This window comes from Bombina bombina, chromosome 3 (assembly GCF_027579735.1).
Source record: "Bombina bombina isolate aBomBom1 chromosome 3, aBomBom1.pri, whole genome shotgun sequence".
NCBI classification, from domain to species: domain Eukaryota; kingdom Metazoa; phylum Chordata; class Amphibia; order Anura; family Bombinatoridae; genus Bombina; species Bombina bombina.
Genome location: NC_069501.1, coordinates 608280558 through 608296182, shown reverse-complemented (window position 1 = coordinate 608296182; position 15625 = coordinate 608280558). Strand labels below are relative to the sequence as shown.

The 15625-nt window shown below is 37.0% G+C and overlaps 2 long non-coding RNA genes across 2 annotated transcripts; one reads left to right on the top strand and one right to left on the bottom strand.

The window, feature by feature from the left end:
* Nucleotides 1-6306: 6306 nt before the first annotated feature.
* Nucleotides 6307-8211, top strand: LOC128651829 (uncharacterized). The gene is made up of 3 exons (XR_008401191.1): nucleotides 6307-6450; nucleotides 7273-7394; nucleotides 8130-8211. It is a non-coding gene; the product is annotated as an uncharacterized LOC128651829 (long non-coding RNA).
* LOC128651830 (uncharacterized) lies at nucleotides 7292-8441 on the bottom strand. Its single transcript, XR_008401192.1, has 3 exons — nucleotides 8388-8441; nucleotides 8138-8194; nucleotides 7292-7368 (listed from the first exon to the last, which is right to left on the bottom strand). It is a non-coding gene; the product is annotated as an uncharacterized LOC128651830 (long non-coding RNA).
* Between the last annotated feature and the right edge of the window lie 7184 nt (nucleotides 8442-15625).

The window sequence follows — 15625 nt, the reverse complement described above, 5'->3', positions numbered from 1 at the left end:
ACAAATGAAAATATAAAATATTTATTTTGGTTTTTGGACTATCATTGTGTATACTACGTAGTAATAACGAGTGACAACGAATCGATTCGAATTGATTAGTTTATTAAAATGAGTGTAGTATCATATATCTTCTTGTCCAATCAGATCATTCATTTTTTGTGGGGGGTTGGATCCTGTCACAGTGATAGTTTTCTGGTCCAATAATTAATATTATTATAATTTTGTGGGTTGGATTACTGTCACACGCAGTGCAATGTGCTAGCTTTTCCTCAAGGGCTGTGCTTATCTGTGCTGTGTGTTAATCAGAAGGCAGACATTATCAGACTTCCATTCTGGTGTCAGCATTGCAGCAGAAGACAATCCCTGAACTTGTTGTGAAGTTGAACAATTACAGAAGAAGAGAAGAAGGCACAGTGTCCTAGAGATTAACTGGTCTGCGTATTTGTGCTTATTAATTATTATATTATTATTTTTGGCTGAAATTGTGACTCAAGGTAGAGGAGAAAGTTTAACAACAGTCAAATATATTATATTTCCTTATCTTATAGTTCACTTCTTTCATTAATATTTGATTGTTATTATTAAAACTTCTCACTAGAGTACTATTTAGTTAGTATAGTTAGTTAAAATAAATATTCTAATTGTGTACTATTCTATTGATTGTGTTGTGTGACTTTTTGTAGTTCTTCTATCTGTAATGAGCTGAGCTGAGCTCACTGCAATTATTTTGTTTTTTTTGTTTAAGACAGAGATTTAGTTATTTGCTGTGTGTGTGTGTGTGTGTGTGCTGTCTTAAAATTTAAAGTTAGATAACAGGCACACAGGTTGGTTGCTGAATGATGATAGCATTTATTTTTTATTTTTGAACACATCAGCAAAAGACACAGAAATCACCCTTATTTACTCTTTGTGGATAAATCTATTATTTCTTTTGTTTGTGTGTGTGTGTATGTATACTTTTCATTTGTAGTTTGATATCCCCACACAGAATTTCATAACAATTTTTTGTTTGTTTAACTGTAGTATAATTTATTTTCTGCGCTGTAAACGTATATAACATTACAGGCACATTTTTTATTTTTGCATAGGTTTTTTTTTGGTGTGTGTGTATGTATACTAGTCATCATTTTTTATACATATCCACACACAATTTAATTTCATTTTTTTAGTCTGTTTAATTTATCAGAGTTCTATCTTTATTTGCTTTGCTGTCCTCTCATATTACATTACAGCAGGCACACTTGTCCTTTAGTTTTTTTTTTTTTTTTGTTTTGGAACACATCAGCATCATCAGAACTAGACACATTATCCAATCTGTATTATTGGCTAAATCTATACTAATAAAATAATTCGTATTATTTTTTTTTTTCAATTTTTATTTTTGAAATATATATAGACAACTACCTATTTATAATGGATAGTCCTCCCCCACCTCATGTTCCTCAAACAACCAGTAGCAGTGTCACAGTAACCACCAGTGACACTACATGTGTACCGTTACTGTCTGTGTCAAATCCTTCCACAGAATCCACATCCTCATTGCCAGGCACAGACATTTCTCAACCACCCTCCACACGTGAAACCTCATTTAGGTTTCACAATAGACCTGATACTGCAATGGAGAGGCAAATGAAGCAGCCTCAGGTAAAGCTTACTGGTTCAAGCAGAGCTAGCAGCAGCAGTAGTCAAAGCACTTGTAGACTCACTAGCGGTAGTACTAGTAGTCATCTGAGTCCACCCTCTAAATTTCAAAGGGCTGTAAGTAAAAATTCCAGCTCACAATCCTCTAGCAGGGTTGATAGGTCCTCCTCTGAGACCAGGAAGCAGTCCGCATTTCGTCGGCGTCTTAATTTTCCTGATCTTCCCCCCAAAACAACTAGTACAATCACTAGTGCCAGTTGTGTCACCACCTCTGCTATGTCCAGTTCTAGTACCGTGTTGCCAACTAAAATGTTTTACAGTAGAAGCCAAGCAGTACCAACGCAGGCTTTTTCCAGTGAACATTCATTTAAGCAGCCCAAACGTGAAGTATTTGAGTATGAGGAAGACAAAATTTCTCATGTTGATGCTGCTGCCACCACCACTGCTACTGCCAGTGCCAACATTACTGATAGCCCATCTGCTTTTGATATATGTGAAGAGGGCACCAGTAGTCACCAGGGAGAAGAGGGCTCCCCAACATATGTCGCTAGTGATAAATCCATGTTTACTGACATGGATGAATCAGCATCATCTCATAATTTTGAACCAGATGATCAAATTCACTATTCACCTACCCATCATTCACAGTATTCTATAGATCTGTATTCCTCTCCGTCTCCAACATCGTCACCACGAGTGTCACTGAGCTCTCCAATAGCTTCTGTTGAGTCTCCCAGCCAGATTGTAGTTAGTGCACCCGCCACTACTGGTAGGCCACTAACCTCCTCCATTCCCGCCATCCCTTCAATGTTTAGGCCTCCTCCTGTTACATCACAGAGAGAAGGCCATGAAATAACAAAAAGAAAAGAAGTTGCTACAGCATGTGCGGCCAAAGAAACTGTCACAAAAGATTCTTCACTGCACAGTGGCAAAGGTACCCGTCGTGCACAAGTGTGGCAGCATTTTGAGGCTATTGGTGATGGTCGCCAAGCCAAATGCAAATTGTGTGGTAGGGAAGTCAGCCGGGGTAGAGTGTTGGGGCATCTGACCAATTCAGGAATGAACCAACACCTTCGCACCCATCACAAGCCAGTGGTGTTAAGGGAAGAAAGTGGTGTCTCTGCTCCAGCCAGCACTACTAGGGCAACTACTACTAGCAGTGTCACAGTCACCACCAGTAGGAATCACAAGGGGCATGGTGATCATGCCTCTTCTGGTTCAGCTGCTATCAGTGTCAGCCAACATCCCATGAAATGCACCCAGCCCACAATGGAGCAATTTGGTGTACATTCCAGTCGCATGTCAAGACAGCAGGTGCGAAAAATTACACGCCTCATTGGCCAGCTCATAGCGGTTGGAGGGGTTCCTTTAAATATGGTGGAAGGGGACCCCTTTAAACAACTTATGGAGGCAGTTGTACCCCATTATAAAGTTCCTTCTCGTACCACATTCAGTAGATCTGTAATTCCCTCACTTTACAGATCATGCATTGTTGTTTTGAAGGAGGAGCTGGTAAAGGCTGCTGGACAGTCAGTGCACTTCACCACTGACCTATGGAGTGCTCCTAGTGGCCAACATGCCTTCCTGTCTTTGACGGCACATTGGTGGCTGCCAAATGTGTCACCACCAGTTATATCAGCCAAAAGTTCAGGCTCAAAAACCGCTGACTCAGTGACTGGTGCAGTAGCCAAGGGGTACCGCTCCTTTCTCCTGCATGCTGAGGTGATGGATCATCAGCACACCTCACAGAACATCCGACATGTACTGAGTAATATGGTGGCTCAGTGGCTAGGAGAGCAGGCAGGGACAAAGGTACAAATAGGTTTTGTTGTCACCGATGCGGCAGCCAATATGCTAAAGGCGCTACGGGATGGCGGGTTTGTGGGTATACGCTGTTCGGCACATGTACTGCATCTTGTTGTTAAGTTTGCCCTCGATCACGATACTGGAAGGTTGGCAACACTTTTTGAGTGTTGCCGAAAAATAGCTGGCCACTTCCATCATAGTGTGAAAGATAGCCATCTCCTTAGGCAGGAACAGAAAAATTTTGGACTTGCAGAGCACCGGCTCAAACAAGATGTGAGTACTAGATGGAACTCCACATTAGATATGCTGGAGCGTATATTTGAACAGCAAAAGGCAATCCATGCAATGGCATACAAACATTCCATTGGCATTGACAGACCACTGGGCAGGGATGACTGGGCCATGATTGAACAGGTAGTGGCAGTCCTCACACCTTTTCGGGCGGTGACAGAAAATTTAAGTCAAGAGAACGCTAGCCTGGCACAAGTCATTCCCCTCTTCACTCACCTCTCTAACCTATTAGATAATTTCCTTACTAATAGGGAAGTATTGCCTGGTGGTAATCTTCATGATGATGTTGCTGCCCTTGTAAGGAGGTTGAAGGAGCAACTGACTCGGCGCGTAAAAGAGTGCATCGACAGTAGCCCTCACTATATGCTAGCCACACTTTGTGATCCTAGAGTAAAGGGAAAGATAGCACTCCGTACAAATACCTTGACCTCATGGCGGGACAAATTGATACAGAGGGTGCGTGATAGACAAAAAAAAATGTCACCTGTAGAGGAAGATGAAGAGATGACAGAGTCTGATAGTGAGACTCTGTCACCCAAAAGCTCTAGCACTGCTGCTTGTCCTCGTCCCACCACAGCAGCTACTTTTTGGGCTGATACACTGGGCACATTGGTTGGAGACATTAGAGATCCCCCAATGAAAGAGAGCAATGCTGCCGACACGGTTAAGCTTTACCTATCTCAACCTCCCCTGCCCCCCAGTACTGATCCCTTGACATTTTGGGATGAAAAGAGGTATTTGTGGCCTGTCCTGTCTGTGGTAGCCCAAGAGCTACTTTCCTGTCCCCCAACCAGCGTCCACAGTGAACGTGTATTTTCAATCACAGGAAATACACTTTCACCTCATCGTGCACAGTTGTCCCCCCATCTCCTGGAGCAGATGACATTTTTAAAAATAAATCTTCCAAAGCTGGGTTACCCAGCTCTCAGCTTTGATTCAGATTAAAAAGTGGATCATATAATCTCCTGCTGACCCACTTGTTCAGTGTGCCAGTCAGTACAGTACTGGGAATTAAAATCATCCCTGGAAAATTGGGCGAACATCCCTATTTTCCGTCCAATCAGTATAATGCACACATGCAATTTTTCACAAAGGTGAGATTACTGTGATACTCCTTCCCCACAATATTTTTTTTCCAAATTATAGTATATAATTTTTTAATTAATTTTTTCAACATATTCTTGCTATATGCACTGTAAAGCCCAATTACATCCATTAATCAGCACTTTAAATTCTAGCTTTTCTAGCCATATCTGCTCCCGCCCAACAATACATTTACTGGTATCCAGTTAGGCAAATCCGGCTTTGCTGGTTGTCATTACATGACAAATCAATCATCATGGCTCCTAAAGCAAAAGATCTCTTATTCGGATGATATTTTTTAGTTAGCTAGAGGTCATCAATAAAGTAACTTCCCAAATTCCAAATTTTACTTCCCAAGGTTTTGATGGTTGATTTTATTACAATTTCAACTTTCTATTGACTTTCTTTATATTTTTCATTATTTTTTTAGATATTGATTTAGCCGCCCTAAACAAGCTTTCTCAAGCATTTGTACTAGTGTATCCTTTTTTTATTTTAAATCGTTTATAATTAATAAGTGCACCTTCATCCTAATTTTACAATTGTTAACACATATTTACACGTTACACGAAAAGTTTCTGTTGTAAGCATTGTCACACATTAGTTACAGTTCAAGTTAAGCCACAAATTTTTTTATTAGTTAGTGGGAGTTTTGGAGACTGTTATCCAAAATTATTGTCTTAATGTTTAAGAAAAAAAACATTGAATTACAACTAAGAATAACATTTTTGTGCATTAAGAAAAAATATTAGTGATCCAAAAAAATATAAATTGAACAATCAGCCAGCAGCTACCATACGCAAAAAAAAAAGGTTAATCTCTAGGACAGTGTTGTCATTCTGGAAGTCCGCTCCTCATAAGAAAAAAAAACAATAATAGTAATGCTTTGCACAGAGGCACAAACAAGTGAGTGACTTTTAAATTTACCACTTAATCCACACATTCCATAATTTATTTACATTTATTAATAAAATATTCTGTGTTTCTTTCTCATGTTTTTCATAGAATTCTAAAGAAAAACTGTAGACTTGACTTTGAGGGAGGAGACAGACCTTAAAAAAGAGGATGCTACAAGGAGTTCAAGGGTAAGAATTATCAATACATGTTTACTTCAAAATAATTTTTATTAAACCGGCATGGAGTGATGCTCATAAAGACGGTTTTTAATGTAACTTAAAATTTTTATACTTTGTAAAATAATATAAGTATCACAAGTGTGAGTCATAAAATTATGTTATATAATAAAGGTCTATGTTTCAGGTCAGGAAACATTGTGTAGATTCAGATATATTGCATCCAATATGGATTCGTGCATTTGATCAATTGCTTGCCTCTGATCTCTGTTGACACGGGCTAATGCCCTGTCTATGTGTCTATGGACATCTTTTCTCATATTGTTGACCGCTTTTGTTAATTTTTTTGTTGCCAGCAAATTTTCCAGAAGTAATTCTTCCGTACGGCTATACCGATGTTGTTCTTCCAGTTGAGGAGCTTGAGTCTGGGCTGTCTGCTCATCCACAATGGGGGCATGGTCTTCTGTTGATGTTTGGTCAACGATGACAGATGACGATGGTGAAAAGCATGTTGCTTGAATATTTTCAACAGGACTTCCCTCTACACAAAGAACAGGTGAATGCAGTTGACTGCTATGGCTTCCACCTGCAGAAATGCCGCGTAGTTCTGAAATCGATGAAACAGTAATCAAATATTATTTTGTTGTATGAAAAACAATGTATTTGTAGACATGTTGTACAGACATAGAAAGACTCTCGCTAAAATATTTCTTCCATAATATCTAAGAAAAATACAGCAACAGACTATCCACAAACTTTTATTATACATTATTGGCTCAAATATATTTTAATATCCAGGATGGACCGATTTTATCTCTCTGTCAAATCTAAATAAAAGTTATATTCAATTAAAGGGATACTAACCCCACATCTTTTCTTTCATGATTATGATAGAACATGCAATTTTCTGCCACTTTCTAAATTACTCCTATTATTATCAATTTTTCTTTGTTCTCATGTTATCTTGATTAGAAAAAGCATTAATAAAAGGTTAGGACCCGGACCATTTTTAGTTCAGCACCTTGGTAGAGCTTGCTGATTGGTTTGCTACATTTAGCCACAAATCAGAAAGTGCTACCCAGGTGCTGAACAATAACTGGTCCGGCTCTAAAGCTTACAGTACTGCTTTTTCAAATCAAGATAGCATGAGAACAAAGACAAATTGATAGTAGGAGTAAATTAGAAAGGTGTTTAAAATCTCATGCTCTATTCTGAATCATGAAAGAATTTTTTTTTATTTAGTATCCCTTTAATAAATTTATTTGTATAAAAATTGCGTTATAAATCATTTGTAGCTGATTATTTTTGATATAGTAAAGGCTTAATTACATAAAATGTCAAGATAATTTTTGCCTGTCTTGTTTGTTTACATTTTCAGTTTGTTATAACTTACGTGGAGGAGTAGTGGGCATCTCTCCACTTCCGAAGGCTGCTACTGGTGGGATCCGAATCCGAGTTACTAACGCTGTTAAATCTAGAATAAAATCAGCACAAGCCAAGGTATACTAAATTATAGATAATAAGTTTGTGTGAAGACATCAATATTTATTTGGATTTTTAATTTTTTTTTTAAAATTGTAAAGCATGAAAAAAAAATTTTTTAAATGAAAAGGTGAATAGTGTGCCATACATTTAGCAGAGAATGGTCAGCTGATAGTCGCAACAAGTGGATGGCCGGCAGAATCCTTATCAGGCTGATGAAAGTCATTATATTAAAATCGCGATACAATGGATAATTACACAAATATTTGACTTTCAAAATTTTGAAAGAGCAGGAAATATAAAGCAGCATTATAAATGTATAGTCCTATCATAACATTTGTTTTGTTGTCTTCTTATTATTGTTATTTTATAAATAAAGAATGTAAGCAAGCACTATGCCACTATGCATGGGTTGGAAAGAAAAAAAAACAAACGTGGACCAGGCTTACATTATTGATTTCTAAAACAAAGATAATATTAGAAAACAAAGAAAAATTGATTATCAGATACTGTAATTAAGTAGGTTCATTTGCTGTTCTAGCAGATTCTAGTATGAAATCATGAAAGAAAAATGTTTGGTTCATTATATCTTGAGGCACAACACTTGATTATGGAAAGTAACTTTCCAATAAAAAGGTAACAGGGCTAGTGAACTGGACAGGATACATTTTGAATGTAATACTCTGTGCGAAAAATCGAATCTTCAATACATCTATTTTTTTTCTAAAACCTATGTTTGTATTTCTTATTTAGGTACTTACCAGAACTAGGCTGAGGCGTGCTTGGGGCTGATCGCCCTGCAGATTTTTTTCGGTGATCTGGAAAACATCAAGGAAAAGAGACAGGTAAGTGTAACACGTGTATTAGTGAACAATAGTTATTAGTGATGGGCTAGGGAACTGGGACAGGGTACTACTATTTGAATGTAATACTCTGGGAGTAGAAATCTATTCTTCAATCCATTTTTTTTTATTCTACAACCTACTTTGTATTCCTTATTTAGATACTTACCAGAACTAGGCTGATCAGTGCTTGGGGCTGATGATCGCCCTGCAGATTTTTTTCGGTGATCTGGAAAACATAAAGGATAAGAGACAGGTAAGTCTAACACGTGTATTAGTGAACAATAGTTATTAGTGATGGGCTAGGGAACTGGGACAGGGTACTACGATTTGAATGTAATACTCTGGGAGTAGACATCTAATCTTCAATCCATTTTTTTTATTCTAAAACCTACTTTGTATTCCTTATTTAGGTACTTACCAGAACTTTGCTGAGACGTGCTTGGGGCTGATGATCGCCCTGCAGATTTTTTTCGGTGATCTGGAAAACATAAAGGATAAGAGACAGGTAAGTCTAACACGTGTATTAGTGGACAAAAGTTGTTAGTGATGAGTGAATCATAATGTAAATATAAACCTATACAGGCCAGGTAGTGAAATATATATAGAAAATATTGTCAACAGACCCTAATAGGCATTTAAGCTCATGGTTGATTTTTTATATTGTAAATTGTTGAAGTCACATTACAGAAAAAAGGATGCAATGGCCACAGCGTATAAAATTCAGGTATTGGTGAGGTAGGGAAAGAAAAAAAAAAGGGCCTTGGGAGGGAAAGAGAAGAAAGATGACATGAGGAAAAAGGATATAGAGGAACAACAAATGAAGGGGCATAGGGGAGTGAGGGGAACACAAAAGAAGGGCCATGGTGAGGGAGAAGGATGATATATATATATAATTATTATTTATATAGCGCCTTTCTCACAGTGGTACTCAAAGTCTTGAAGGTCATTTTCAGCGCTCGCTCTCAAAATTTAAAAAAATCGGCTGTTGGATAGTTATAGTTGTTACTTATTATTAAGAAATGTAATGGTACTCATTTGAGCGACATCAGAAGGATTAAGGGCTGAGTTGGCCCTGCTGGGATTTGAAGATTTGTATCTTTGAACAGGCTTTTGTAGTCATGGCATTTTGACAATCAAGCTACCTCACCAGACTTATAAAAAGTGTGATTTTGATTCTCTCATATACAACTATGCCAGATGCATTCATATTCCATCTTTCACATTCACAATTCACATACACTAGCAATGTATGTGGATTATGGAAATTGAGTTTTGAAATATGTTTATGTAACTATATATGCTGCCTAGAATGCAACTCCTGTCATACATGATTTTTTGGCCTTACAGATATGGGTCTTTCATTATTTGTTTTAAAAAAAAAAAAAAAAAAAGGGAAATTGTAATAGCTAAAGGATAAATCGATTGTCTTGTATTCCACTTTATTCCATTTTTTTTTGGTTTCTATTTCCACACCCATGCAAAGTAATCAAAGTAATCGTATATATAATTTTACTCACCATCTCTCTTTTCCCTGACAGATTTGTCTCTCCTACTTGAGCTTCCTTCTCCAGTGACACTTCCTTCTCCAGTGACAACAGCCTCTTCAAGAAGCTTGTCCCGCATCTCCATCTCCCAACGGTTAAAACGCACTCTCTTTGTGGAGTGCATCAATGACATTTTCTTTTTTACAATGGCCCTGCAATCATAATACCTATAAATAAAATAAAAACATATTTTTGGTTATTGATAAACTATACTGACTTTATTTGAAAATAAGGATTTATTACATTTTGCATCAGATACATCCAAAGAATACCAGCGGAGCTATTGGAAAGGAATGACAGTGCCTGACCTTTACCACGGATTTTTTGTTCTTGTAAAAAGTTATATTATAGAGATGGATAGATTAATAGAAATATATATATATAAATTCACAGGTTATTGTTGTTTTATATGAATGTAAAATTTAGTTATGTAACAAATAAATTGAGTTTTTTTTGGTAAAGTTAGTACAGTAGTCTTTGCTTATCTGTTATACATTGAAATGGACTATAAAGTGAAAATAAAGTTTTCTGATTCTGAATCAGCTAGATCAGAATCAGATAATTGGAAAGTTAAGGGGACATGAAAAGAAAACAAAATATTTTGCCTGATTCAGATAGAGGATATCATTTTCCAAACATTTAGCATTTACTTTGATTTTCTAATTAATTTCATTCTCTTGGTATCATTTATTGAAGGAGCAGCAATGCACGAATAATTTGATTTCTAACAAATCACCTGGTTGAGCCAATCAAAATTGAAATATATGTATATGCACTGTGCAGCCACCAATCAACAGCGAGAAAATAGCTTCTCTGCTGCTCCAAAGCTTGGCTAGAAAATTTTTTTAAACAAATGATAAGAGAAGGAAGATAATCAAATAATATACGTTATTTTGAAAGTTATTTAATTAAAATTTTATTATCTATATGAATCGTGGAAGAAAGTTCAAGAAACATTGATTCATGTCGTTTTAAATATATACATTTAATAATTTAATTCATTTATATACATTTTATTTACTGTCTTTTTATGTAATAACTTCGTGAGCATGTGCAGAAGCTCACAGGGTATACATATAGGGCATATTTATCAAGGTCTGGCGGACCTGATCCAACATAGCGGATCAGGTCCGACACACCTCGCTGAATACGGCGAGCAATACGCTCGACCTATTCAGCATTGCACCAGCTGCTCACAAGAGCCGCTGGTGCAACGCCGCCCCCTGCATACTCGCGGACTATAGGACGCCAGTAGGGGGGTGTTAATCAACTCGATCGGGTTGTGTTGTTGCGAGTTTTGTCCGCCTGCTCAGAGCAGGCGGACAGGTTATGGAGCAGCGGTCTTTGTGACCGCTGCTCATAACTGCTGTTTCTGGTGAGCCTGCAGGCTCGCCAGAAACACAGGGCATCAAGCTCCATTCGGAGCTTGATACAACATATGACCCATAGTCTGTGATTGGATGATATCTGTCACATATACAGGTGACCATAAACAAATATAATTGGTATAAAAATAATTGTATAGATTTTAATGAAGTGTTAGAATTGCATTGTATTTTTATTAGCTATAGCTAATTCTTAATTATGTTATTTATTAAACACCATGAGCGGTCCTTTAACAATAAGATATTTATATTATAAGGACAGGTATGTTTAGCTGATGCTGTCATGCACATACTAGAGAGTGAGACTGCAGCATGAGCGGTCCTTTAACAATAAGATATTTATATTATAAGGACAGTTATGTTTAGCTGATGCTGTCATGCACATACTAGAGAGTGAGACTGCAGCATGAGCGGTCCTCTAACAATAAGATATTTATATTATAAGGACAGGTATGTTTGTCTGATGCAGTCATGCACATAACAAGAGAGTGAGACTGCAGCATGAGAAAAACATACCTGGACTTAAAAAATAATACAACCAACGCTGAATGTGCAGTGGAGAGTATAGAAAACTGCACGAGAAAAGCATGAGGACGGTGCTGCTCAAAGTGAATTTGATAATAAATTGATAAGTATAATTTTTTTTATAAATGAATATTTAAAGGCACACTGAAGACAAATTTTTAATTTCATGATTCGGGTAGAGCATAGAATTTTAATAAAATGTAATACTATTATTTTTTTTAATTAATATTTAGTCAGTCTCCTTGGAGCTTGATTTGAAAAAGAAGGAATGTAAATAATTGTTAAGCTTAAAGGGACATGAAAACCAATTTTTTTATTTCTTAATTTAGAAAGAGAATGTCATTTTAAACAACTTTCTAATTTACTTCTATTATCTAATTTGATTCATTCTCTTGATATCACTTGCTGAAAAGCATATCTAGATATGCTCAGTAGCTGCTGATTGGTTGCTGCACATAAAGGCCTTGTGTGATTGGCTCACACATGTGCATTGCTATTTATTCAACAAAGGATATCTAAAGAATTTAGCAAATTAGATAATAGAAGTAAATTGGAAAGTTGTTTAAAATTGCATGCCCTATCTGAATCATGAAAGTTTAATTTTAAATAGACTGTCCCTTTAAGAAATGGAACAATTTTTGGTTCAGCATCTTGGATAGCGATTGCTGATTGGTGGCAACATTTAGCCAACAATCATCAAGCAGTAACCAGGTACTGACCCAAGGATGGGCTGGCTCATAGGCTTACATTCATTATTTTTCAAATAAAGAGATAGTTACCAAGGGGTTAATTTATCAAGCTCAATACGGGGCTTCATGCCCCTGAGGCTCGCAGGAAAAGTTATGAAGCAGCTGTCATTTATCGATGTGCGGCGGACATGATACGCTACATCGTATCATTTCCCCTCGCACATTAATACATTGACCCCCAAGAGAACACAGAAAATTTGATAATAGGAGTAAATTAGAAACTTGATAAAAATAAATATTGATGCTCTATCGGAATCGAAAAATAAATAATTTTGGTTAAGTGTCCCTTTAAGTTTCAATCTGCCTTTGTGCCCCATAAAGTGGATTAAAGTTTATCCCTTGCCTTTATTTATAAATCATGAGAAGTAAAATATATATAATCCAAAAAAAATATATATTTGGTATTTTTTGGGCAAAGTTTCCATCTTTAATTCTGTATATATTATAAAAAAGGCCTTAAATGGATAATTAATAAAATAGTAAACACAAAAATTTTATTTCAAGATAGAGATGAAAATTTAAACAATTATATAATTTAAGAGTAAGTCATTAATTCTTCATTCACATGGAATCTTTATTTGAAAGCAGGAATGAGCATTTTTTAGGTGCAGAATTGGTTTAATAAATGTTGTCAGTTGCCACCAATCTCAAAAGCTCGCCAGGGGGTACTAAAACAAAAAATGAGACGGCTATGTCCTGTCCTTAAATTATCAAGCTACAATTTCAAATGAAGATAAGAGAAAAAAGACTAATTAATAATAAAATAGGAGTCATTAGAAAGTTGATTAACAAATAAATGCTCTAGCAGAATCATGAAATATATTTTCAGAGTTTACTATCCCTGGCTTTAAGCTTGACTTACATTCCTGCTTTTTCAAATAACGATGCCATGACAATGAAAAATAATATTAAATTGAATGTATTTCTTTAGTTTACACATTTTGGCCTGTGTAGTATGTACACACAGGCTAACTAGAGTTAGTTAATTTTTACTATAAAAGAAAATTGTTTTTGAAAACTTACCGGTGCTTGACACAGGCGGCTGTACGCTCCACTCCCCCAACTGCGAAGACAGCATTGCAAACAGTGTCCCATGCCGCTTGCTTGGCCGACGAGGAAACACTTGATGAAAATAAAATGTGCCTGACTTTGAGCACAGCTGACACTAGGCACCAATTTTCATCGGCTGTAAAAATTGGCCCTCTGTGCCTTGGTGATGTGGCAGCACGCTCTTCAATAGCATCAGACTCAGAGGAACTTGTTGTAAGTGGCCTCCTCCGCTTACTAATATGTTTTTTGGCACTGGTGTGCTCACCATGCCTCTCCTTGTCCCTACCTAGCCTAGTAGTACTAGTACTACCAACTAGGTCCTTAAACTGCCTAATCCTATCCCTATGATGAATCCGACGCCTAGATTCCTTACCTCTATCACTATCCCTATTACCTTCTCCACGGTCCCTATCCCTACCTCTAGTACTACTCTCCCTAGCTACACTGTCGCTATCTCTAATGTCCCCCCTATCACCTCCATGAACAATAGCAATTTCAGACATTCTCTCCAACAACCTGCTCTCTGTCTTCAGTCTTCAACTCACAAAAAAATTTAAGAATAAGATATGTTACATGGGTGTGGCTATAGTGTGCAGACTGCAGGAGTGATGCAAGCATAATTAGGCTGCATGATTGGCTGCACACTGCACACACAGTATAAATAATTAATTATAAAGATAGTGTTTAAAAAGTTAAACTTTAAAATAAAATAAATGACATATTACAATTAAAAATACATTTATTATTGTTGTTAATATATTACAGTCATTTAAGTGGAATACAATATACATTTCATTTAGGAAGAATATTTGATATGATTAAATAATATCAAATCGATTAGAAAAACAAATCGAATGTATCAGAAATAATCGAACCGTATCGTATACGAAATTACAAATCGTAAGAAATCAATATTCGGACCGAATTTAAATTCGGAACGAAATTACGTATCGGTCCGAAATAACGTATCTGACCGAAATTACGTATCGGTCCGAAATTCGAATTGCGGTTACGAATGCATCCGAAAGAACGAATTAACGAAACTACGAACGGTACCGAAACGAATAGAAGGCATTACCGAATTGATTTGACCGAACCGAGCCGAAAAAATAAAAAAACGAATCGAAACGAAACAAAACGAAACAGATTTTTAGACCGCGCACATGTCTAGAGATTATCTCAAAGGAATGGGAGAAACCAGGGTTGTCTTTTTCCCCATCTCTACTTTTTAAGAAAATGCTTCCTGTCAAGGACTCCATTAAAGACCCTTTGTATACTGTACCTAAAGTTGATGGGGCCATTTCTACTCTGGCTAAGAGAACCACTATTCCTTTTGAGGATAGCTGCTCTTTTAAGGATCCGATAGACAATAAGCTGGAGGCTTATTTGAAAAAGATTTATGTTCATCAAGGTCTCCAATGGCAACCTGCAGTGTGTATTGCCACCATGACTAGTGTGGCATCTTATTGGTTCAACGCCTTGTCTGATTCTCTTCAAGTAAAGACTTCCATGGATGAAATTCAAGATAGGATTAAAGCTCTTAAGTTGGCCAATTCCTTTATTGCAGATGCCATTTTACAGGTTGTTAGACTAGGAGCTAAAACTTCTAGTCTCACTGCCCTAGCCCTCAGGATATTATGGTTGAAATCCTGGTCTGCGGACGTTTCCTATAAAGTCAAGTTTCTGGCAATTACTTACAAGGGCAAAACCTTGTTTGAATCCGGTTTGGCAGAAATTATCTCTGATATTACGGGTGGAAAGGGGTCTTTTCTACCTCATGATAAGAAGAATAGGCCTAAAGGACGTCAGAGTAATTTTCTTTCCTTTCGTAACTTCAGAGGAAAGCCTTCCCTTTCTTCTTCCAAGCAGGAACAATCCAAGTCTTCTTGGAAACCCAATCAGTCTTTGAACAAGGGGAAACAATCAAAGAAACCCGCAGCTGATTCCAAATCAGCATGAAGGGTTTGCCCCCAATCTGGGATCGGATCAGATGGGGGGCAGACTTTCTCAGTTCTCTCAAGCTTGGATACAAGAAGTCCCAGATCCCTGGGCTGTGGAAATAGTATCCCAGGGTTACAAATTGGAATTCAAGACTTTTCCTCCCAGAGTCAGATTCCTTCTCTCAAGATTATTTGCAGACCAGATAACGAG